The 26,062-nt window shown below is 40.6% G+C and overlaps 2 long non-coding RNA genes across 4 annotated transcripts; one reads left to right on the top strand and one right to left on the bottom strand.

Annotated features, from left to right (window-relative positions):
• The first annotated feature begins 3,435 nt into the window (after positions 1-3,435).
• Positions 3,436-23,862, top strand: LOC135303203 (uncharacterized). 3 transcript variants are annotated; one of them, XR_010364691.1, is made up of 9 exons: positions 3,436-3,516; positions 4,973-5,107; positions 6,609-6,807; positions 7,512-7,666; positions 8,661-8,846; positions 10,761-10,854; positions 19,615-19,705; positions 22,441-23,329; positions 23,742-23,862. It is a non-coding gene; the product is annotated as an uncharacterized LOC135303203 (long non-coding RNA). The 3 variants fall into 3 exon arrangements; XR_010364687.1 differs by having other exon boundaries at positions 22,441-23,773; XR_010364688.1 differs by lacking the exon at positions 4,973-5,107 and having other exon boundaries at positions 3,443-3,516; positions 22,441-23,773.
• Positions 12,776-25,484, bottom strand: LOC135303212 (uncharacterized). Its single transcript, XR_010364694.1, has 5 exons — positions 25,281-25,484; positions 23,764-24,051; positions 17,069-17,249; positions 14,430-14,615; positions 12,776-13,303 (listed from the first exon to the last, which is right to left on the bottom strand). It is a non-coding gene; the product is annotated as an uncharacterized LOC135303212 (long non-coding RNA).
• Positions 25,485-26,062: the final 578 nt, after the last annotated feature.

The following is a 26,062-nucleotide window of genomic DNA, read 5'->3' as shown; positions in this document are numbered from 1 at the left end:
TCAACATTATGTAAATAGTTTTTATAGGATTTTTTTGTTGTTGTTGCTGGTTTTGTTTTTTTGGTTTGGCTTGGTTTGGTTTTTGGTTTATTTTATTTTTTTTGTGGTCCTGCTGAGGTATATAGCTGCTAGTTATTCCTGCTTTTGTCCCATGTACTTAATTTTTAAGGAAGTCTAATTCACCATGATTAGTCATTATCTCTCGGAGATGCTATTTTGACAGACTGTAGTGTAAGCTTTGTATTGCATATTTTAAAGGAAAAAAGTTTGATTTGTTTTATATTTTCTTAAATAATCTGCATGAGAACATTCATTGGTAAATCTGTGAGTCTTCCCATGGAGACTGAAAGCACTGCTTTTAGAGATGGCATTGCAGGAGCTGACTTATGAAGTGCTTAAGGGGCTTTAGAGAGTATAAAACTAGATTGCTGTGTCTCAAAGTAGTGGTGGGTTGTGAGGTTTTTGGTTTGTTTTGGTCCTTTTTTTGTGTGCGTTTGAAATTTTGGTTTTGGGTTTTTTTAATTTGTAATTTAAAGTTGCTTTCAAGATGAGCTTTTACTTTGAGTGACGGAGGCACAAAAAGGGAAATCGATCTAGAGGAAAGGATTCAAAATACCTGAATCTTCTGATTATAAACTCCGGGGGAAGTTGTGTAAGGCACAAAGCAATGCTGTGCAAAAATATCAGCTTTAAGAGTAACTGCCAGAAGAAAGCAGCTACTTTGATTTTGCACGCTGTGTGGGGTGGGGTGCCTGCCTCTGCCGAACAGCTGGATCTGCCTCTGGACACAGCAGGGATATTCCACTGCCACCCTGCTCCCTGGCTGCCTGCCTGGGACCCCTGCAGGAACATCTGTGGCATCTGGGCTGTGTCCCCAGTGGGAGCCAGGGAACAGCAGGAGCTGAGAGCATGAGAGCTGCTCCAAGGTAAGTCATCTCTGTGCCCAAACTGGAGCCCTCACCCCAGGAAGAGCAATGTCCAAATGCTATTTCCAGTACCCCAGAATGGCTCATTCACAACTGAATTTTTTTTTTCCTTCTTAAAAACTAAGATGTGCTTATTTATAAGACACATACTGTCCCAAAGAACAGATTTCTTCTATTCTGAGAAGCTTAGTTTCAGGGAATGCAGTTAAGCATTGCATCTTACGTTGCCTCACAGAAAGGTATCTAAATCAGTTTCACTCTTCCTGACACATGAGAGAAATAATATGTAAACTTTAGAATGCCAAAAGTAATTAGCCTGGTGGGTTGGATGCAACCAGGATAAAACCGTGTTAAAGTGTTCTACATACTTTAACATATATAATAGGTCTACAAACATATATGTAAATATAGACACATAAAAAAAAAAAATATATACATCTCCATATTTACTTGAGCATCTCTTCCTGGTTATACTTTGTAAATGGTGGTGGGGGGTCTACCTTTTCTTTTAGAAGTATTTGTTATTTTTCAAATATTCCTAGTAAGCTTGGGCACAGAAGTACAGTGTAGGTGAAACTAGTTCAGCTGTAAAATAGGATACGAGTTTAAATTTTTCAGGGAGCTTGAGGACACAACTTTTATTTCAAGTATGTTCCTTTTGTCCAAAGAAATTATGGCATGTGTCAGCTCAACTCTGTTGATGGATAATAGAGCAACACTGATTACTGACATTCCAGGCATGATAGATACTGGCACTATCAGGGGTTTTTTAAATTGTTAAAAGCTGACTGAAAATATTATTGTAGAATAGCAGCTTGAAATGTTATCAGTGGAAGGGGAGCCAGAGTAATCAGTAGTCTGAGCCTATAGCTTCCTATTTAACATGGAATTCATCCCAGCACAACTGTTTCAGGACCAGAGGAGGCTGCCCCTTTGCACAGTGCCTATCAGCTGAGCAGCACCTTTGTACTGCGGTTGCATTTTACTTTAGAGCTGCCTAAACTGTTCCTGGTGCTATCTTAAAAATAAATAAAATAAATAATGGTGCCTTAAGAAAGAATGTTTCTAATGCCTGCACTATTTGTTCTCTGTTTAGCGTTGGAGCAGTTACAGCTAATGGATGCCTTTCCATTTCCAAACCTTGCTGGGCACAGCTTCTGCTTTTAGCACAATTCCAAGCGCCCTCCCTCATGGGAGGTTATTTGCTGTTCCCTAGCTACCCTGGCAGAGGTGTGCAGCCCTGCTCCTGGCACTGCACAGCCTAGAGCCTTGGTCCCTGCTGTAGCCCTCTTGTGCTGGTGTGCACACACAGGACCTGCCTTACAGAGGCTGTAACTAAAGGTGAGACTGCAGAAAATTGTCATCTGAAGGCAGCATGGGGGAAGTACGAGTCTACAGCATTGTGCTAAAATGATAGGGTTTAGAAAATTGTTTTTTAAAAAGCCAAAATTTGGGCTGTTATCACATAGGTAAGTAATTTGAGTGATTAGGGATAAAGCAAAACAGTGCTTGAGAAGTCAGTCAGTGGCAGCCAGGGACATGAGAGGCTCACTGGATGTGGGTGAAAATGCCCTGATAGTCCATTAGGTGGCTTCAGTGGCACACACTTTGGAATACCTTGAAATAAAAGCATGGAACTTAGCTAGGGTGGGGAGGACTAGGATGCACTGAATTATGGTGAGGATCTTTGTAGGGTGTGAAAGGGAGCAAGGAAAGGTGTATTTCTCAGAATGGGGGAAAAGGATGCTGCAATAACAAGCAGGGAGGCAACATTAGCTTCATCTGGAAGGCTAGGAGAGTTTTATTGTTCTGAATATAAAAAGGTAGACGTCAACATCAAAGATCATGCCTCAAGTTTAGAATATTTAATTATGGCAGTTTTGTACAGGAAGGGAAGGAAAACTGAGAAATGAAAGAAAATAAAAACATGCTGGAAGAATTAAAGACAGATTCCAGACCCATCTCCATACTTCACCCAGCTCTCCTTCAGAGCCAGGTGCTGCACAAAGTTACACACCCAGGGTTGTTTCCCTCGTGCAGAAGGAACATTTCCTCTTTTATGTAGTTCTTATTCTGTGTTTTTCGGGATCCCACCAGTTTAGAAAACTCATGCCTCTATTAAATAATGACAAAATAATTAATTTAAAATTAATATTTATTTTTATCTAAACTGTTACTTTGGGGAACAGTAGAACAAATGCTTAGACACATCAGTTTTCCACAAACACAAGAAAATATTTTTCTTGATAGTTTTCAAAACAAGCAAACAAAAAGAGCCAACAAAGTGCTACATACTTCACTCTACCAGATCGTATGCTATGATATTTTTTTGTAATCTTGAAGCAATATATAATCCTTCCTTTAGAGGACTGTTGTTGTATAAAGGGGGATATTTTTTTTCTCCAGCACCAGGAGTTTGTCTGATATTTAAGTAAACCCCCTGCAAAGCAGAAGTTCTGTCACTAGGTGGTGATCTTGGCCTGTCCATGATTTCTCTCCCTCCTTTCCTCTTTCCTCCCACACTGCACTTCTAGATGACCAAAGCAACAATCCTGTTTTAATGTTGCTTCTGAATATTATGTTTACAAAGGTAAGTAGTCTTAACACTTAAAAGCTTAGGACAGACTGAAACTATTCATTCTCACAGCTTTCTTCTTAACGTTATCTTTGTTTATGATGTCTGGTACTCAAGGTATTATTTATTATTTATTCCTGGTGGCATGTTTAATGTTGTGCTATATGACATGAATATTTCTAAAATTCAAACTAAAAACTACAGGAGCAGATGAGAAAATCCAGATCTTGAACACTTAAATGTTAAATTACTGTTTACCTGAGTCAAAGCAGAAATGGGGTTTTCGTGGTGGTGATGGTGGGTGTTTTTCCAAATAAAGGAACAAAGCAGTAGTCTGTTGGCTCAAGAATTCAGGGCACAAGATCTTGCCTGGTGAGATGTAGTAAGGAAACAGTAAAAGTGGGAGTGTGCAACAAACTGGGACAGAAGGAAATCTCTTCTTGAGGCTATACTTCTATCTGACTTGCCACAGCAGGTGCTTTCTTTGGAACAACTCCTTTCTTGCATGCAGTGCAGCTCTGCAGGCTGACAAAGTGGGCTTGTAAAACCGGGAGTTTTCAGGAGCTGGATGTGACAATTTTGCCATCTGTGTTTGCTCGTGCAAGCTGGGACTCAGAATCCCATAGGCCAGCCTGAGGCTTGCCTCTCTCAGTGCACAGCCACTGCATTAAGTGCTCTCATTTCACTGTGTGCTTTGCAAAGTGAAGTCCTGCTTGGCTTTCTAGTTGGTCAGACTGAGATATGAGATACTTCAGGAAGAAGCACTTCAGTGCCAAGACAGGGTCTGGCATTCAAATCTTCGCAAAGTGCTTCCCAAGGGTTTGGCACTCAGAGTAATTACTTTGCAGACAGAGAGGATCTTGGTCAACTAATGCCTTGACTGGCATGTCTAAGGAAGATCAGCCTGAAAACAGCCAGATTGTCAAAGTCACATTAAAATCTCAGTCAACTGCAAGAGAAACTTACCAGTTCCCACTGGAAATAGAGCTGTTTCACAGGATTTCGTGTCCCGTGGGAAAGATTCTAAATGGTTCTGTAGTGAATTTCAACTCCACCAGCTTTACAGTAGAGAGGGAAAGTGCCTGAAATTCTTCATATAAACATTAAACCCCCCACACTTCCACTTATCTGCCTAAATAGTCCCATAATCACAGTGACTGCATATGCCAGAGCTGAGACACCCATTTTCATATTGAAGATTTACAACTATTTTTATTTCTTTTATAATAGCTTATTATCCTGGAACCCATCAAGGGAAAAATAAGAACTTCAGCCTATGAGAATCCTCTTGATTTTAAATTAACTCCTTTTGGGATCAGTAAGAGTCAGCTCTTTATATTTAACTTTGTCAGGTTCTAAATACAGATTTCAAGTAGGTTAATAAGATAAAGAAGACTTCAAATCTCCAAATTTAAAAGCTGTAGGGGATTGTTTCTTGGGTTTTTTCCACCCCTTTTTCTTTTTTGAGTAGGTTAAACAGTCTTTGGAGTGATTCTTCTAACTGAAGTCATCCAACTAATTCTTTCAACATGGTGAAATCTGTTAAATCTAAGCTATAAACATCTTTTAGATATCCCGTGGAAACTTCCAGTTGAAAAAATAAATGGTGAGTCCCTGTTGTAAACTTTCAACAATGCCAATAACAGCAATATTCTGCCTTTTGCCATAAGTCTGAAGTGTGAGTTTTCTAGTAATTTTACAATTCAATAGTTGAATGCTCTTGCTTTTGCTGAGGGGCCTCTAAGCACAAACAATGTGGTGTGTGGATCATGTGCTTGGAAGGTACTTTAAATAAACTGTAAAGGAGAGATTTATTACTTCAGTAATTAAACAGAAAGAGTAAAGCAAGCAGGTATTTAAAGCCAGAGATTGGATGAGGGATCATTGTTCCATGTCAAAACACAAACTTACAAGTGGTAGAAGAGCCATTGAGTAAGTTCACATAGTTCCAGTTTTGAACTTGAAATTTGTATAGCTACAAGTTTTGAAGACATCACATTTAATTTAAAAACAAAACAAGCAAATGAAAGGCTAAATAGTCTGAGCTATTGCAAAACAAGTCCTTACTCAAAGGTCAGACTGAGTTTGGGAAGCACAGGAGGAACAAGCATGGATATCCATGTTCTGAGAGCAGAGTCCAGCTTGACCCTCTGGACACCCAGTGCTCCTCAGCAGAGCAGTCAGGGGGAACATGTGCTGTGGGGGCTGGTCAAGAGCTTCTTTCCCTGACTTCTCTCTCCCGGTGAGAGAAGGGGACAACCTCCTTTAGTGAAGTCTCAGTGTTAACTAAACAATGAACCCTATTCACCTGTAAAAATGTGCATCTGATGTTTTTAAAAGTATGTCTGCTCTTTGATAAAAGGGCTATTATACATCTTATACCACAGGTCTGCAAGGTACAGCCTAGTCTCAGGCTTCCTAAGTGTCCTGTGCTCTGATCTTCCTTCAAGGGCTTGACATTGGTCTCCCTTGGTTTGTAAAGTTTCAACATACCAATTTCATCCTATACCTAAATCAGGGAGTTAGGACTGAACATCTAATAGCCCCATACCAAAAAGAGCAGAAGCAGATGGTGCTGCACCTGAGTGAAAGTGTTAGTAACACTGCCTGCCCAATTGCTTCCTATTAATAAAAAATGGGTCACAAACAGGTTATATCAATTGATCTTTCCAGCTTCTCTTCTGTATTTGCCAGGAAATTTCCCTTTCACAAACATATAATTTAATGGGGACGTGGTTGAATTGCTTGGCTCCTATGGTTATATGAAAATAAATGCTGAAAGCTCAACACCAGAGCATGCACAGTTTGGGGGGACAGGGTGGAGTGTCACAACATTTGCTGCTAGTCTGTAGTGAAAAAGAGCCCTACAAAAACAAAATATGGCATAAATTTTGGGTGTTCCTTTCTGTGGCAGTGAATATTCTGTGAAATCTCCCCACTGCCTGCACAGTTTCTGCTATTGTGTAAACAGCACAGGGAGTGGTGTGTAGGCAGTGGTCAGTGGTAGCCTGCCATAAGTTCCACGTGTGAATATCTTTAAGGCTAGCTTCTTTCTCAGTAGTTCCTACTCACTAACAGCTGCTACTCTCTTGCCTTCTCTTTCACAGGTTCTTGATGTGGTTTTTGCAGCAGGACTCTTCTAAAAGGCAGCTCCCAACCTGCACTGGTTCCTGCTCCCTACTGGTCCCCCTGGCCTCCAGTAACTCACCCCTTACAGTGAACATGGGATTAAGTATAAATATGGGATCCATTTTTTCATTGCCATAGTCAGCTGAGATGTTTTGATACAAAGCAATAATCCTCTAGGTATGCCCTGTCTCATATGTACATATATTTATTAGAGCAGCACAAACTGGGGGGAAGGAGTAATTCCCAGTTTGTGTCAAGTCCTGCAACATGTACAATCATATTTAGTTGCTCTTAACAGAGCACTTAAAGGGTTTTTCAATAGTCTTCAGTAGTCTGTCAGGTCTTATTCATGCTGTGGTTTGCTGACAGCTATGCTGACCATAGGCCTCTTTTTCAGCGAGTTTTTCTTTCAAATAACTTTTAATTCTTCCTGGAGTTATCTCTCTGACTTCCCATTTTTTGTTTAAGATTACACTTTTTAAAAAATGTTTTCATTTACGTTCTGATGTAAAATTACAACTGCATTTGCATGCTCCTGCATTACTTTCCCCTCTGTCCTCAGTTCCAATAAAGCCTGCTGCAATGTATCCAAAATTATTTGTCTTGAAGTGCCCAGGATAGTTGATATTACAAATATGATGCTATGCATAAGTGCTGTCAAATATTCCTTTTCAACTAGGCTTACTTTTGGCTGGATTCCTTAAATGAGCTGTAGAAAAGAGAATTTTATGTTCATGCAGCTTGAGACAGAAATTATGCAGCCTATAACTACCTTTTAAAAAATCTATTTTAATAATTAATTAAAAGAAAATAAACCCACCATTATATTATGGGCAAGCAAAATGATTGTTTTCTCCCTACCCCTCGGTATCTTTTTCCAGGTGCTTTAAGGACATGCAGTACCTGTCTGACTCTATGCATTTATGACTCATTTTAGTTATATAAGAGAAAAGAAATAATTGATTTATGCCAGGCAAAAGGACACCAGTACAGAGAATGTGGCTCTTGGATTTTAGGAGTGAGAGGAAACATATGGGTGAGTAAAATCTCTTCTCCTTCTTGTTCCATGGTGCTCTAGGAAAGGCAATCTGCCAGGGAGCAGTAAGGAATTTCAAGCTGAAGATGAGCAATATCATTGCAAATGTGTCTATCTTACAGGATATTGTTGTTCATTTGCTTTCCTGCCATGAAGACTTAGTGTTGCAACTAGAGTGGAGAAAAGATGTACTGGTGTACTCCCATTTTTTATTCTGAGACCCAGGATTATTTCAAAAAATGGCAATTCTAGGATAATAGCTTAAGTCAGGTAGTGCTCATCTAGCTAAGTCATCCTTAGCTAGATGAGCACTACCACAGCTTTAGTTAGCACATGTACAGCGTTTTAAATTTACTTTTGTCGATATACGTATCTTAAAGTTTCTGGTATCTTTTTCTTAAGCCAAAAGACACTTAGAATAAAAAGAAAACAAACCAAACAAAAGGGAAAAAAAAACCTGACAAAACAAACCCCCAAACCCAGACACAGGCATTTCAAAACTTTTCAATTATGCAGGATATATTTAGAAGTATATTGATGATTTTAGGCTTTGCAGATGGCTGTTCATATTGCAAATGCCACCAGAACAAGCTATTAGTACAATCTGAAGGATGGCATATAATGAACAGGCTTGCCAGTAGAACGATTTTCTTCCTGGAAGTGTTCATCATTTTCCTGGGGCAATGATATCACAAGAAAAAGGGTGAAGGTATGGGAAAGGAGAATATGAAGAAGTCCTGTTGCTTTTTTCTGTGGCATCTTGATTTATGGGTGGAAAGAGTGTTCCCTGTCCCAGTACCAAATAGTATTTGTCAGCCCTTCTGGAGAATTACTGTTATTTTAAACACACTCTGATTTACTTTCATGGAAAAACTTTTGATAGATGTTTCATGCCACTGACCTTTGTTAGTAGGCACTCCATGTTTCACTGAAGCAGCAGTAAAAGCAAACCATACATTGGGAAATGCATTTCACTCGTGATTCTTCATTGCAGCACGCTTCATGGGGGCATTGACCCAATGTCAAAAGAAGGGGTCAATTTAGTTTTAATCCTTAGCCTTGTGGCAGCAGTCCAGGAGCTGAAGAAGGATAAGGTGTACCAGGTGCAATGGCTACAGAGACAAATTGCCTATGGATAGGCACAACCTCAAACACTTCAAAAACCACAGAGGCTTAGAAGGTAAGACATGTAGGGCCTGGTTTCCTACGGGTGATTTCCATAATATGAAGTTAAGGTGGAAGAGTAAATAATTCTGAAGGAAGAGGGTCTACAAAAAAGTTACATGGGAGTGCTTAGGCTAGATCAGGTGTAGACAAGTGTTGTTAAAACAGGCCTCTAAAACTCATGTGCCATGTGAAAGACTTAATTGATGGGTCCTATACAGTGCTGACAGAGCTATCTAAAGACCCTTATGCTTACAAAAATTGATCACACTAATTACTCGCTAAAGCAGCAATGACAAAGCCTTAAAACTTTTTCTTTTTTTTTTTCTTTTTCCCCCCCCAATCACAATATTTAAAGAATCCAGTGAACATGAAGTATTAGTTGCTCATCATCCTACCCACCTGTGCCTGCAGTGCAGTGGCCTGTTGCACACCTTTACTCCTCTCCTACATGAAGCAGCAGCCTCTATTCCTGCAGAAGTGACTTCTGCTGTCAACAGCAGGATGCTATGTCATATCTGGAGAGAAAAAAAGCTTAATGTGTCCATTAGGATATATTTTGTTATGGGCAAATGAACAACTGGTGAGAGGAAATGTCCCGTGGAAAAAGTTGCTGAGTGATGTAGGATGGTGAAAGGAAGCAAAGGAGCAGTTGGTGATTTAGAGAGAGAGAGAGCAACAAAGATGTTACAGGTCGGTTCTAGGAGCAGCAAACAAAGCATTTCACATTAATTAGCTGAAAAAATATTGGCAGTTTTAATTTCCTGAACAATTAGGACAAATAGAAATGTCTTTTGCTTGCTCTGAAAAACATCAAAGAACATCAGGTTACAAAAAGAACTAAGGATCTACAATAACAGAAATGGGAAGTGTAATAATCAGCTAATTAGACCTGGACAATAGATCCAGCCCTCATAAATAAGATCACTGCCTGTCTTCTGGTTGGCACTGAATGAAATCCAACCTTTTGCAAAACATGTTTTGAATGAAGGCTAATTCACTTCCATACAGTGTCTGCTTATTTTCTCAAGAAAAAAAAAACATATAATAAAACAAAGTACCAGTGAGTTGATCTTGTAAACTGGAAAGAAAAGTGTGAAATTTCAACAGTGAAATTTTATGGAATGCCAGTAATCCTTGGGGAGCAGGTCTTCAGTTGGTACAAATATTCAGAACTTCTTTATGGAGCTTCATTTTGTAGGTGGCTTTGCAGAAGCTGTAGGTTGCCCCTGGGCAGCCCAGATGCCAAGTCAAATTGTTCCTCAAATGGTATAAATGGATAAAATCGTCAGCTGTGTGTTCAGGCTACGTGGGAGGGAAGCACTGCTTCTCTTCACCACTTAATGGCTCACCCCTGTTTCATTCTCAAACCCCAGAGCATCCTCATGGCAAGCTCATTATTACTTTGCCAGGAAGTTAATCCTAAATGTAACTTTTGTCCTCCTTGAATATGACCAGCTTTCTGTCCTTGCAGGACTGTCCCCCTGTCACTGTGAAGCAAGTGGACAGCAGAGCCATGCACATGGCTCTCTGTGCCATATCAGCACTACCAGCCCTGCTCAGAAGCCCCTGCACTGGGCTGTTTCCCTCTTCTTAAATTAATCCTTCTGGGTTAAGCTTTGCCAGAGTGAGTTCCTGGGATAGGTCTTGTTTTTCACCTCTGAACAATAACAGAACTGGCACACTACCAGGAAGGGCAGTGGCTGGGGTGGGTAGGAAGGAAAGAATCATATAGGAAATAATTGTGTAGGAGGTTTTAAGTATGAGGAAACAGAAAATAAGAGCCAGGACTCATATAGATTTGTAATGACTACATATGTTCAGCTATAAGTGATATCTGCACAGAAAACATCTATTTTTAGTTGACAGGCTTTGAATCACTGTTCTAATTTGTGATTCTTGTGTTTTCCAAATGTATTAATCCCTGCAGGTGAATCTAAACTGGAAGATTAAATGTCAGCAATTTATAGCAATGGGGAAAATTCAGGCTGCAAATCCCAACCCGAGATTCATACTCATCTCTGGTAAGTGTGAGACTTTGAGAGATCATATCACCTGGAGATTTAAGCTTTGTTGGAAAACTGGATGACTGCCCAGAATAGGGATGGAGGAAAGGAGACCTGTGATTGTTGCATAGGTTGCACTTACAAAGACTGCATTTTCTTTAGCTGCAGAAACAACAGAATGTCCTGGCTTCCCAAACCTCTGTAATGCTCTGGCCATTTGGTGGATAACTTTCTCTGTCTATCCAGAGTGGGCAGACTACTGCCAGCAAACATTATTTGGGAGGAAGGGGAGGTCTATGACAGTGAATGACTGGCATTGCAACTTTCCTTTATTTCTAAGGCTCTGTGTTTCCTCAGAAGCACAGATGGGGGCAGAGGAGAGAGGGAAAGCTTTTTCACTGTGTGGATTACCAGTGAAGCAAAGGGCTGATTGTCTTTAATGCACTTCTGAGAAGAGAAAGTAAAATTAATGGCAACCTTTGGATTTTTCTTCAGGAGACAGTTATGAAGGCAAATTGCAGTTGTTAAAGAGCTTATTAGCACTGTCTGTGATCCAGCTGACACTTTCTCTATTCTTAGTTAGAAGCTGCTGGAGTGCTTGAGAGTAATTTTTGGTCCTTGTAATATGTGAATGACTGGTAACTTGCTAGCCTTTATTTATTTTTTTAAAATATGGTGGTCTGAACAGTTCCTTCTGAGGGCTGTTAGAGATTGTCATGTAATTGTAGTTAGAAATAGAGCACTGTATAAACAGTAAGACAGGCAGAGAAATGCCTTAAGAAACAGTGCCAGAAATGGAAGTTATTATACAGGACATCTACTTGGTTTTGAACAGTGTTGGTTTCCTGGCTGTATAGTGTTACACTCTTGCCCAGCAGATCCTGTTCTAGAGGCTCTCTTTGTAGCTGTTTTCTGATGTGGTTGTGTGTTTCAGATTCACCTATGCATAAATTCTGGGTGCCTTTGAGAATAAGGAGTCAGTGCCTACCTTAGCCTGACTTAACAGCTTTTGGGGATCTGTGTGAAAAACATGGCCTTGCTACACACAGCTCAGCTGTGATCTTGGCAGTCTTTCCAGCCTTCAGTTTTGCTATTTTAAATTTTTTTTTCTTCCAATTTTTCTACTTTTTTTTCCCTTTGCAATTCAGCTAATGATCTCTGGCTCTAGAGCTTGGCGCAAAGGCCTTTATCCCACTGCTGAAGTGGTGTGTTGTGAGGTGCACTGTGATACTCTGCTAGGAGAAGGGATCTTTGATGATATCAAAGAATTTTTACGAAGCAACACCACAAAGGTCTGTGTTGTTTGTACTGCTATTGGCAGGAATATCTGGAGCAAAGGAGCATATGAGCTCAGATGACCTTCAGATCTGAAAGAGGAGCAGCAAACCTCAAAGTTGAAAGCAGGGTGAGGCAGTAAGCTTGATCTGATTCACAAAAGAACAGTGTAGCTACTTTCTGAATTCTGGGGCACTCTTGATCTTTCCTTCCTTGATTCTCAGGACACCATAAGTTATGCTCTACCTGTGAAATCTTGTCCTTCATGCACAAATGTCAGGATTTTGTCTGTCACCTAGGCAAAGGTGATTTATTTGGTCTCCCATACCTTATCCCCCTCTCCTGCAGACCATGGGACTTGGCCAGTCAACCAACATCATTAATTAATAGTAAATAACATCTCCTCAGTGCAGTTATTTCATGATCTGTTTGCACAGACCGGTCCCTGAACAATGGCAAACAGAAGGAGTACATACCGTGAACTGTTTACCCTCAATTTATGAGCAGCAATGAAGTGACTACTTATTTATGAAAGCAGTGCAATATGCAAATGGAAAAGATAAGAAAGCAATTAAAGAGACAGCTTAGTGTAGCTGGTGGCCGACACTACATTAAAACAGGTAATTATTTGTAATGTACTGTGGAAATATCTGTTTACCACCTCCTTATTGTGGCATTTACTTTATTTTCAGTATGTGGCTGCATAGGCATATCAATTTTTTAACCTCTTAAAAGTTGGAGATTCTTACATTTCTTTTCTGCTGTCACTTACATAGAGGCTTCAAGACAGACTGACCGTAACCCTTCAGTGTTGTTTTCAGAAAATAGCCAGAAGTGACAGAACCTGCCAAATCTTTCCTTTTCCTTGAAAGCACAGTTGTCTTGAGGGAGTGCTGCTTCGCAAGAACTTTTGCAACCTTTGTTTTTGACTCCTCTGGAATGTGACACATTGTTATCGCACTTGCCTGAGAAGGCTTTGGTTGCAGGTTTATCATATACTCCAGGCTCATGAACTATTTCCCTGGGGACCACGCTGCATTCTTGATTTGCATGGCGTCTAGTGGCCAGCCAGCACCATTCAATTCCTGTCCTCTTGGCATCCTGTCTTAGAAAATGACCTTCTATTCTCCCTCAGTATCTCCAAGTTGCTATTGAAAAAGTGCCTGCTGTTCAGGAAGACCCACAGGCGAGTCTGGCAAGAGAAAACAGCATTTGAGTCTAGGAAGTTTCAGTGATGCATATATACACACACACAGACACAGTCATCTCAGGAAAAGCTGAGCTGTTTATGTTCCTGTCTTTGAAATGATGAAGAATACAGAAAAATTCCAAATATGTACAGTATGAAACAGGTGCAGAGCTGCCCAGTGACAAACAAAGGGCAACGCAGAAAACCCTTCCAGAACAGAGGCTGAGTTTGTGCTTTACAAAGTGCTAATTCATAGGTTATTTCCAACATACAGCTGGGCAGATGCCAAGTTTTCTTGGATTCTGCCTTTTATTTTTTTAAGAACTCAGTTTTTAGAGGAAAACAATACATAATTCCTTTTTAGGAATTCATTGCCACTTGCAGCTCTCACATGGTAGTACTGTAGACATTAAGGCATTTGTATAGTTGACAGGATCCCCCTAGAACATATTTTTTAATCCAATATGCACTTAATCAATTATCTTAGTTGAAGACACAGTGAAGCTGTCACATTTTTGGAAACAGGTACCCACTATCTCCTCTCCACCAAGTAATGACCTTCTAAAAATCACACTTTGCTGACAGGAAAAGCTCTTCTTCCCTTAACTACCTCAGGAAAAATGTCAATCGTGATGTATTTATTTGTAATCAATGAGAATTTTCATAACAACACAGAAAAACATCTCTTTCATCTTACATTCCTTAAACTGTCATTCCAAGTTTTAACAGCACATTCCTAATTGAGAAAATGGAACAGTATGTGCCTGATTTATATTGTAGCAGTCCCTTGTAGATCTTACCCTTTCCAATTTAGCAAGATGGGTAAATGCAAATTCAGCTGCACACAGGTTGTTTTCAACAAGCTGAAGGTGGGGCACACACCCAAGTTCCTTGCTGATGTGCATCTGCCATGTGCAGTCCATGCAGTTTGGTATTTTTAACCAGCACAGCCCAGCTGCACTCTAGAAGAGCATTGCTCTTATGGAAAGCCAGTCCTCAGGGAGGAAAGGAGCAGTTTTTCCCATCTATTGCAATCCTAGCTGGGCTCCACATGTGGGGTTAATGGCCCTGCTAAGGACTGAACCTCAAAGAGCAGGGTTAAGTCTCTGGCTGCAGCCCTTTCACCCACCTGGAGGACAAAGGGATTTCTGAGGAACAGCAACAGGATCCTCTGGCATGGCTGTGTCTCCCTGAGTGCCCCGAAGGTGAGCAGCTCCCAGTGCTGGAACAGGGGGTGCCTGCCTGCCTCCAGCTGCATTCGAGCATCTCCAGGTCTGGCTTAGCCTTATCAAGGAGCATTGTACTGTGTATATTACTTAAAAAAAAAAAATGTTAAAAACAATAAACTTTTTGAAGTGTTTTCTACAATGTTTAAAAACCCAGCTAAGGAACAGTGCCCTAGGAAACCTTGGCTCAGTACCCAAGCATTTTTCACCCATGTTTCAGTTTCAAAAATAGCTCTTGTTTTTAAGGCTAATCTCAAGACAATAACAAAGTAATGATGATGATGATGATAATAATAAAAAGATCTCCACTTCCCTCAGAGATTGGGTAGCAGCTCATACCTCTTTCAAACCTTATTTTAAATGTAGCCTTTTCCTGTCATAGCCCTTAAGGCAATTTGAATGCTATCAGTGACCAAACAAAGTCACATCACTGTGGAGCAAGAAGTAGGAGATTTCTTCCCTTATTGTTTTAACAAAGAGAAAAATGTGTAAGTTTTTCCTCTTCAAATATTTATCTTCAGCACTGACAAAACTGATATGAAGAGCCAGAGGCATATGTTCACCGGTATGTGCTTTTCCAGTCCTCTCAGCCTCAGCAAGTTTTAAGCTAGTGCTACTTTGGTTGTGGTTTGGTTGGGGTGGGAAATACCCTAAAACTACAACATCTTTCCCTGATTTCAGGCTTAGAGGGCACCCTGTTGCTGCTCCATGTCAAGCTGAGGCCTCCCCAGCTTTCTCAATAGTTCCACTCTCGATGTTATTCCCAGGTCTTTGCCTCAAAGACTGAAAGCAGAGATGAAGTGTGCCTGGGTCTGACATGGTTATATGCTCCTGTGCTGATTTTTATGTTAATCCCTTGATTTGGTTTAACTATGTAGGTTCAAATTGATTATGCAATAAGCTCTTCTGGGAATGCTGAATCTAAATTGCAGTGAACTATCACCTCTCTAGTCATTAGTAATATTTGTTCTGGTAAGTTCTCGGGACTTACTATCAAAACAGACCAGTTGTGCTTCTTCTTTTTAAAATGCCAGTAATGTCCTTTTCCCTCTCATGAAATAGATGGATATGATTGAAGTTTGTTGTTTTTTTAAATCTCTTATAACACTTTAATGTACCTGTTGAATACAGAGGTGTAAATAAAAAACTTGCATATAATGTTGCTGAAAAATTTTGTAACAATTTAAAAGAAAATCTTTGTTATTTGAAAACAGAAACAAAAACTGAAATATTTTTTTTCTAAAACCTGGGGGGTTTTTAGCTAAAAACTTTACAGCATAGAAATATTTATAAGGTTTCCTGTAAAGTTCTTTTTCATTCAAGTCACATTAACAATAGCAGTACAATAATTTCTAGTTATTACTACAGATGCTGATTTTTAGAGGGGAGACATACTCAATAAAGAGACTATCTGAAACATGTTTCAACTTCTTCCCTAAACAAAATTTTACTTATCTGATAATGATAAAGTTTAAAAAAATATGATAAAATACTGCTGAATTAAACTGTTCATCTGAAGTTTAAAAATATTTGAAATCTGGGAGATTCTTTGCTAGGTGGACTAGAAAGCCTAGTTGAAATGGATCATACTTGGAAACTGTTGATGATAAAGGAAAAAAAAGACAAGAAATTTCTCAACTGGACTAATACTGGCTCAGTGTACAAAAACTTTTCATTCCTGACTAGTTAGATGATGTTTCTTTGCTGGAGCAATTACACATTCACCTCCCCAGGGGCCCATGTCCTCATGGAAGTGTTAATACACATTCCTCTCTAAAAGATTTTGGGCATGTCCGGCTGAGGTCATGGTAATTAGAGATAGAAAAGACCTTTTGGATCACCATATCTTTCTCCCTGCCAATGCAATTTTGTTTCTTTAGGAGGTGCATTTACAATTGACTTGACAAAGCTTTGGAAAAGTGACTCAAGATGAGGCTATGGAGACGGTTACACAACCAAGAGATCATAAGAATACTCTTTTCTTTTTTATTCTAATGTTTTCTTGCATTTTCCTTGCTGCTATTATTTTTTCATCTGATATGCACCTGGGAATCCCCAGGAACAATCCAGTTTGGAGCTTGTCTGTCATTAGCAGCTTCCTACTTCGTCACATTGCACATTATCTCACTCCTTGAGCAGACATTCAGGATTCAGCACATGATGAGGACTTCCTTACCTTTTTATTACTCTGTTGTTGAGGCACTTTCTTTCCTGGAAACCCTTAAGCTGTCCTGGGCCTAAACTCAAGTTTGCTACATGTGAACAACAGCATCAAACTCAGACCTGAAAGTAAAACTATTGTTTTGAGAGAGGTTTTGGTGGGGGAAGCAATATATATTTTTTCTGACTTCTTCTGCTACTTCTTATTCACTATACTGCCTCAGTTATACTTTAGTTACTTGTCAACATTACCTCTCCCCAACACCTCCTTTGACTAGATTGAAAAACCTGATTATGGGCTCACTTAGTCTGGGCTTGCATCACTGTAATTCCATATGGCAAAGCTGTAACTATAAATGTCAAAGGCAATAGTGTTTTTTACCTCTTTTTCCTGGAGTTAACTGGTACAAGGCAGATGTCCACGTTTCCATTGTCTCCACAAATCCTTGCTTGTATGTGCTGACGTATTTATTTACCAAGAGAGGCTTTTCTTTCCCTGCCTTGTTCACTGCACGATGGAAAAGGCTTCATGTTCTGTCATATTAAAATAAATACCCTTGTACCTAAAGAAGAAAAAGAAATTCCTGTGTAATTGTTTTCAAAAGCTTGATGAGGAGGAGGCTGCCTTCCAGTCCTAAGTGGTGGTTAGGATATAAACAGAAATAATTGGGAGGTTTGTTTTTTAAAACCCCCATGTTCACAGCTGACTGCTTTGCCAGGAGGCTGGACTGGATGACCTCCTTAGGCTCCTTCTCACCTGGCTTAGTCCATGATCCTATGAACTGTTTGAGGTGAACACAGGTAACTTAAATGCATCACTTGGGGAAATTTCCGTACAAAAATATTTGGTTGAAGTTCATTTTATGCTTCTCTTACACAGCTGTTTTTTTCACAAGGAGACAGTATTTTACAAGTAGGTCTTCTAAAATAATATTCAGAATTTATCTCCATGTTTCATTTCTATTCTCCATGTTCTCTTCTGGTATCAGACACTATATGAGACCACAGTTTTGTTACTTGAGAGTTAAATTGCCTGCCAAACTCTGCTTTAATGTCAAGCTGTTGCTTTTGCAGAGAAGATAAAAGCTCAAAACAAACAAAAATCTAAAAGAAAATCACACAAAACCACAGCAACTTTCAAATAGCATGCAGACAGCAGGGTGCCTTATAAACACCCCTGCTTACAAAGTCACCTTTTGAAATACCAGCAATTATACTGCATGAGGCACAGTTGCTACTCATGTGCCAGTTGTCACTTTTTAAAAGATGACTATTAGTTATATTTCCTCCCTATGAGACATTGTGAAGCTGCTTAGCATTTTCAGGAAGCAAGAATGTTTTCCAAAATGTATATATCTTAGGGAAAAAAAAAAACCCAAAACCCACAACCAAACAACTTGGCATTTATAAATGGCATAGGATATTCATGGCATAAGTAGAAGCTCATTTTCTGTTGCAGGTGAGGGCTGCTGTCTGCACTCTCACTGCAACCTCAGCCACTGGAAGACTGCCATGAATATGTACAACACGTAGGAGACCAAAAAGGAAGAAAGCAGGAGCAAGTTGTGGAATAGAAAGTAAGTCTATAACACCAGCTCTGGAGTTAAAATATTTTTGTATCCATTACACAGAGTTCTGACTGTTGTCCTTGCACCACTGTGGTTTTTTAAGCACTTAAAAAATTTCTAATAAAAATGCTCATTTAGGTTCATTGAATACTTTCACACAAAAAGAAAGAAAATAATTGAAAACCTGGCTCAAAGGCTGTGAAGTAACATGGGGCTTTTATATGCCTCTTCAACCTCACGTTGGTCTCAACCTGTACTCACAGAAATTTGGAATGCAGAGACAGATTTAGCAAAAGCGTTTGGTTTGTAGTAGCTTCCAAATCTCTCTCTGTTATACTTTCTTACTCTGTCTGACATTAAAGGTGCCATTAGAGATGGAGAAGTGGCAGAGACAGAAATAGAAATACTATTCTTGGGGTGAGGCAGGGGGAACAAACCCAACCAAAGACCTTTCCAAAATGCCAACCAAGGCTTTACGTCGCTGCTCCTTTCTGCTCTCTGTGTGTTTAACAGTGAGTCAGCTGAACAGACATGGAACACGACTCAGAGCCATTGCCAGAAGGGGTAGAAGGTGGGCCATGATCTTTCATCACCTTTATTTCAGCCCTTGCACAACCTGTCTGGCACTGTCTGACGGCATCCTACCTCCTGTGTCACCTTTGTGTCCTGCTCAGCCATCCAGTGTCTGGATGCCTCACGTGAGGACAGCCTGAACTGGATTAATTAAACAAATGGCACTTGTGCAATAAGGTGTTCTTGCTGCTGTTCCTTGAGAAGCAGCAGAGGCCTGGGATGGGAGTGTCTGCTGTTCTGGCCTTCCTCAGGAGCTCTGTTTTGTGTGAGCCTCATGTTATGTAATTTCTTGTGCCTGCCAGATTTAATTGCAAGCCTTTTCAGAGCTTGGGAACGAAATGGCTAGCAAAAAGTCTCCAGTGTACAACTAAGCTATGCTGCTCATTTTTCATTGCAATATGAATTTCATGCAGGGACAGATAAATTGTATTAGAAATCACTGTATTAGAAAGCTCTCATTTCTTTCCATAAGTGGCACCAGTTTTAACAAAATGCAAACTGTTCTTTGTTCCTAAAAAACCATAAAAAGTTGCTTGGGAAAGGACAACTAGGTGTTTCTCTTACATGGAGTCAAATGAAATGTGGTTGATATTTACCACTCCAGCCTGGTTCTGAAGGTACTTTATGTCTCCATTAGCTTCCCAGACTTTATTATAGCTACAGTCTTTATTAATGTGGAGGTTAGGAAGGGAAATAAAAATGTAGTATAATAAAGGGAGTATTTAAATTTGGTTTATTAAGAATGAACAGTATTTTTTATTTTAATTTCTGAACTCTTATATTCCAGGTATAAGCCACCACGGGGTTTGATGCCTACTGCTCGAAAATGTTATTGCTTCTTATTTCCATTTAGGGAGGAAAAATCTTCATTGTTATGGGTAAGTAGTCACAGGAGAACCTGCATTAAATCAAAGCTAATCAATACTGTGCTTAACAATGCATTACCTGGGAAAACAAAACAGATGCTTGAGAAGAGCAGAATTACCATTCAGAATTACCACGTTTTGTGTAAGTTCAGTTCTTGCACATTTTTTTGAGGAATCCTGATCAGATCCCCCCCTCATTTTTTGAGAAAGAACAAAATTTTTCTGCTTGCTATATCAGATCTGACCTCTAGCCTCTTATCAAAGAATTGCCTGCATCTTGTCCCTTAATATCCATTTTGGGGTATTCCTAGAATAGTTGTCTTTGAGGAAATGGTTTCATTTGCACTGAGATCTAGAAAAGTTTGTTTTCACCACCATATTTGAAACACCTCTAATTCTTGAGAAAAGGATAAATCTTACCCTTTAATTAAATGGAAAGTGATTTTTCTGTGGTTGCATTTATGAGAAAGGAGGTTGCCACTCCATGACAGGCACAAAGTATTTGGCTAACAACAGACTTGTGTGCCCCACAAATAACCCTTGCTTTAATCAAGTTTTGGTGGAGTGATCATTGCTAGATTTGAGGATAGCTGGCAACCTTTTCTCTCAAGCTAGAGAGCTCAAGAAGAGCTATTTAAGGCTCCTGTATATGGAGAAGCTGTTGAGGAATAAACTAGTGGGAGAAGTTAAAGAGGTGGTCTCTGGGAAGAGGCTGTAGTACCAGACTGTTTCTATGGAGTGCAGTAGCCACGTTGGAAGCCCCTGGTTTTCCTTCCCTGAATAAGGGTGACATCTTGGTTTAGAGTCCACTGTTCCAGTATCACTTAATTATGAGGAAATCTGATTTTTCATAAATAGAGCACAAAAGGCAGAAAAAGAGATTCTAGACATGATTTTGCTTCTGAGAAAAGCATAGGGCTTAAGGGGTCTCTGGGCAGAATGCAAACAAAAAGAACCCCAGGCTGAAGTACCCTTAATGTCAGTTTTTCAGCATGGCATTTAAAGTCAGTGAACAGCAGAGTGTGGTGGCAGACCACACTTATCAATAACCTGAATCTCTAAGAGGGACAATTGAACTGAACCAAGCAGGGCTTAAACAGGTAACACTATCCATACAATAGTTTCCAGGTATTGAACTAATTCAATCAATAAGCTATTTTAAGCTAACCTTTTGCAAATTTTGAATATCAGCATACATCACTGTGATCCAAGCATAGCTACCTCATGCTAGCTCCTTAGAACCAAAAATATGACAGGCTGAATAGAAAAGTAAAATGGTCCCATTCAACAACACAGTTCAAGATGGGTGAAATGTAAATAAGAAAACAGCCATATATAGCCATATAGCCATAGTAGTTTACACAACTACAGACAGTGATGCTAAGAACAGAGTTGGTTCCACAAATTCAGTCTTCTGTGTGCACTTTTGTTTCAAAATACCTGAATGTGTGCATGTGTGATGCTTGTTTCTTTGGATTCTGGCTGAGAGTGAAAGGGGAACAATGTCCAAATCTCTTTTTATCTCTCATTATTCTTTTGGCACAGGGAAAACTCTCCGTCAATCATTTGCATCCACTGGCTATGAACAGCCTGGCTAGAGGTTTAACTCAATGTGCTTTGTCCTTTCCAGTGGTGTGTCTTTGCTGTAATATCATTTACAGTCCCGTGACTGCCAAGGCACACCCGTGTCACCCCTGTCCCAATGTCCCTTTAGATGGGTACAGTGATAGGGTTTAATTCAGCTGCACAATGCAGGGTCGCTGCTCACAGCAAGGCTGCAGCACTGCTCCAAGTGCTGGGGAGAAGGGAAGGCAGGACAAGAAGGTGAGTGTATGGGAATAAAACAAATAAGGAGCTGTAATTGCAAGTAATGTGCTTAGCTTGATTGCTTGATAACCTCTATTTTCAGCTCAGTATGATCATGTGAACTTCGTGGCCCAAACTTTGCTGAAACAATAGATATAGCTGTGTAACCTTTGCTAATTAGAACCACAATAACAGCACATGGCTGTACAGGAGTGCGTGGCCGGGTGAATGGCCAAAGTTAAAGCCCAGTGGAAATATTTTTTGCATGCATTGATCCAAAGCCTAGTGAAGACAAAGGGAATGAAGTCTTGTGCCAGAAGTGAGAAGACTCAGATCCTCTTCTGATTAAGTCTGGAATGTTCTGTCCAGACCTTTTAGTTTCAGGTGTTTTGAAGGTAGTTTGTGTTTTAAGTGCTCTTCTATTTCTGGGAAATCCAGTCTGGTTATTGGAACACCTTCATGTAAGGGCAGATGAATATGCTGAGTGATAGAGCTGAAGTGGTAGCAGTGGCCTGTAGTGGACATCCTTCCCTGTCAAGGAAGAAACTGTGAAGTTCCTTTTGTAGGAAGGCTGGGGAAATAGAATGGAGAAAAACAAAGTGGAAGAGCTGGAAGCAGATGGCAATACTAATCAGTGATTATTCTGAGTTATATGAAATTTTGAGATCATCTAGTGAGGTATGGGGAATTTAGCAGGGCATAGACTGGTACAAAAATGAGGGGGGAAATAGATGGAGAGGTTTGAGAACTCCCTAAAAGCATGGCAAAGCATTAGGTCAGACTGAGAGCTGCACCACGGGAAAGGACAAGGCATTTCAGACTTGAATTTGCCAAAATAACAGACTTTTCCTAAAGCTTGGGTCAAAATTACACCAACAACTTTCTTCCACAGGCAAGTGCAAGCTGAGTGAAGGAACTGAGTTATTTTCTCTCCCCTTTAGCTTTAGTTGCTGCTTGTGGGGCACACCTGAGGTGCACAGACCTGCTCCCCTCCTGGACAATGGACAAGATGGTTTTCCTCAAAGCCACATGCCCATCCTGGAGTGCAGCAGGACACTTGTGTTGCTTGGGCAGAGGTGGAGAAAGCCGCTCTTCTTCCACTTCCACCCCCTCCTTCTTTTCATCTAACAGGAATACCATAATCAGGGAAGTATGCACAGGCTGTTTTGCAAGGGGTCAAATCCATTTGGATGAAATTCCAGGGTTTCAAGGTTAACAATGGCAGGAAGAGATGTTTTTAAGCTGGCCCACACAGTGCCTTGTTGACATATATGGCCTGCTGCCTCATGCTGCCCACCCTTGGAAAGCCCTGGCTGCTCCCGACACCAAGGAGAACCGAAAGCTCACTGCAACCGGAGCTAAAGGAAAGAACCCCTCCATTAATTATTTAATTATTCTGTGACCATACTTTTTGCCCAAACCTAAACCTCCTCTTCAATGTTTTTGACATTTTAGGTGTTTTATGGGATGGTATGTTAGCAAAAAGTGAATTCAACTTTGCCCCTTGCCTCATTTCCATAGAAAACCCTCCTGTACAAACCCCTGTCTAAGCATGGTTTTCATTACAAGCTCAGGTCTCAGATACTTTTGGTCTGTATGAGGGAAATCAGGCTTTACTGATTGCTCCTCAAAGCATATGGGGCAACACACAAGGAAGGCACAACACATAGATTTTGTATGCCTGCTGCTGATGTTGGATGCAGTGTCTGGTCTTTCATTCCTTCAGCTGCTGTTTTTCCTGCTTCCTTGAAATTCCCCAAGAGTTAACGTAGGTGGGCAAAAGGACCAAACCCAGGGCACAGGGCTGCATCTGGCATTTGGTTCAGGAATGTGAGTGCTGTAGACTGGGAGATGTTTCTCTCTCTGGCTCTGACCCTGGGATGAGGAAGGGGGAGGAACTGGAGGGCTAGTCCAAGTTAGAGCACATTTTTTCATTTCTAACACGCCATGCGGTGCTCTGCTTGCCTGATAGTGACTGTATGGGAAAATTCTGTCTTATCAATTTGTTAAAAATGCCTTTCTCATTGGGGAACAGGAGACAGCACTCACATGCACAGACAGAGAGTGTAGGAGTGCTTGGGAGGGCTCTGATAATCGGGAAACTCCAAACCCCAACAATTCTGCAAAACAAAACAGAAACTCCTAAAAGGCACCACAGCCACTAAAAGGAAAAGCATAATGACCAAATCAACCTAATTTCTGTCATGACTGTTTCGTTTCTTGGTTTGTTTTTTTTTCCCAGCTGACCACAAGAGTGCACTCACGGAATGATGTCCTGCATTGTTTCCTGTGGGTCATTTCCTTTCCCCCAGCTCTGGAAGCAGCTTGCAGCATGTGGAGGTCAGGGGGTCAGACCTGGGCCCACGTGTTGTTTCTCTGGACATATAGATGCCGTGTCCCCCGGGGAGGAAGACGCTGCAGCTGTACATTGAGTGGAACACGCTTCCATGATGAGTACACGGACACGTCACCAGGGACACACGCTGGGGGCACATCTGAGTGGCAGAGGCTTTGCCCACAGGCTGTGCTTTATGCTGGTGATGATTTTCTTCCTTATAAGGGAAGAAATACTTTAAGAGCATATCTGAGATTCTCCCACAGTCTCGTCTTGCTGTATGTTTGGGGTTTGGGGTTTTCCTCTTTCCCTTTTTCACCCCTCCCAGTGTTTCTCTACTACTCTTCTGTGACCTTCTAACACTGCAGATCATTTGTCAAGCAGCCAGTAAATGCTAAACAGAGGCCCATTGTAGCAGGCACTTGCAACAATTTGTTAACAATAAATATGATGTGATTAGTAAATACCTCATAATTGAGTTATATTATGTAGAAATATCAGCTTTGGTAATTGCCAGAATGTCGTGGGGTTTTTTTTAAAATTAGCTTTCTTCTGAAATAGTTGTGGTGACTTTTTTTCCCCTGCTCAGGTTTTTTCTATACCTCTGATTCAGGACTGTGGTCAAAGTTCAGCTCTGACTTTGTATCAGAGCCTAGGACTGAGACTTAGGATGACTAAGTGGATCGATGATCAGCAGTAGAAATGCGAAGGAAGACTTGAGAGTCGATTCTCACACCACACACAGTGTGCCTGTGAGTTTGACCTGCCTTGCAGGGCTTTTTTTATCGATAAACGCACTGCTGATGGAAGATGAGTGATCTTTATATCTGGAGATGTACAACACAGAGAACAACAGTATGAAGTTCCACTGGTTCATGAAGGAGCCTCTTTCATGGCCTTGACTACTAATAGCAGAAGAGTCAAGCTGATCCTTCACTTAATGAACTACACATAAGAAATAAAGTCAATTTTTCTGATGGCACTTCAAAATAACTCTTTTTTTTTTTTTCTTTTTTTCCCCTGCCTCAATGCTTAAGTTTTGAATTCAATACAGACCAGACTGCCCATAAGCTACAGGCCATATATATATAGCTGTGGGTCTGTGACCCTGTGATTTCCAGATATTTCTTCTTCAGATAATGTATTTCTCCAACCACGAGTGGTAGCCATTTTATATTCCCTCCCAAATTTTTGTTCAAAGTGATTCTTTACAAAATCAGAGCTACATAAAAGTATCACTTAAGGTGCAATTGCACAACCACCAAACTCACAAATTATATGCAAGTTGTAGTGATATGTATACTCAAATGTTTGTGGTTTCACTTCTGCAACAGCACAAAAACAGCTGCATAGCTAAATACTCCAGTATCATTTAATATAAACTCCTTCTCATAATGCTTTTCTCTCTTCCACCCCCTACAACTTTTTTATTTCTACTCCACCCACTTCCAATGTTCCTACAAGCTTTTCAAAGTGTTCTGCTCCTTTTGCATTTATTTGTGCTGTACACCATCCGTAAAGGCATCTCTGGAACTTTTAAGTCATTTTGCAAAGACAACAGTGGGAAGGCAGTTGCACATCATATTGTTTTTGGCTAGACCCTTCAGGAACAATGGCTATTGTTTGGCAAGCTAGCAACAAGGAGGCTGCATTAGCGATATAAGGGTTTAGAGCCTGGGGGTGGTTCCACAAATGATTGTGAGGCATTTTGGAATACGTGTGATTCAAAAACATTTGGCAACATCTGTTTTTTAAAAAAGAAAAAGAAAAAAAAAAAAAAAAGAAAAAAAAAGAAAGAAAAAAAAAAGGGAGAGGGGTGGTAAAGAGGGGAAAAAATGCAAAAAGTGCAAATCATCCACAAAACTGAACCTATGGATAAAATAATGTGCTGTATTAACTTTCGGGGTTTTTTTTCCCCTTGCACATAATTGTTACAAGTGTTGATCAAAGCGACGTTCTATTTGTTCTCCCTCTTCCTGTGATTTTGGCTTAATGAGGTGGTGCTGGCTGACTGCGAGACGCCGCAGGGGGACACCGCGGGGATTTGCTTTGGGGCTGGGGCTGCTTTGGGCCGGCAGACGTGCGGGTGCAAGAACGCCAGTGCCAAAGGACTGCCCCCGTGCCCGAGAGGCGAACGCGGCTGGCATCCCTGGGAATCCACCAGGCGTGTCCGGCAGCCAATTCCTCACGAACGCCGCTTAGAGCGCTGGGGCTGCCGCACCCCCGAA

The sequence above is a fragment of the Passer domesticus genome, chromosome 1 (assembly GCF_036417665.1).
Source record: "Passer domesticus isolate bPasDom1 chromosome 1, bPasDom1.hap1, whole genome shotgun sequence".
In the NCBI taxonomy this organism is placed as follows: Eukaryota; Metazoa; Chordata; class Aves; order Passeriformes; family Passeridae; genus Passer; species Passer domesticus.
Note: the sequence above shows the minus strand (reverse complement) of the source record. Positions and strands in the feature narration are given on the sequence as shown.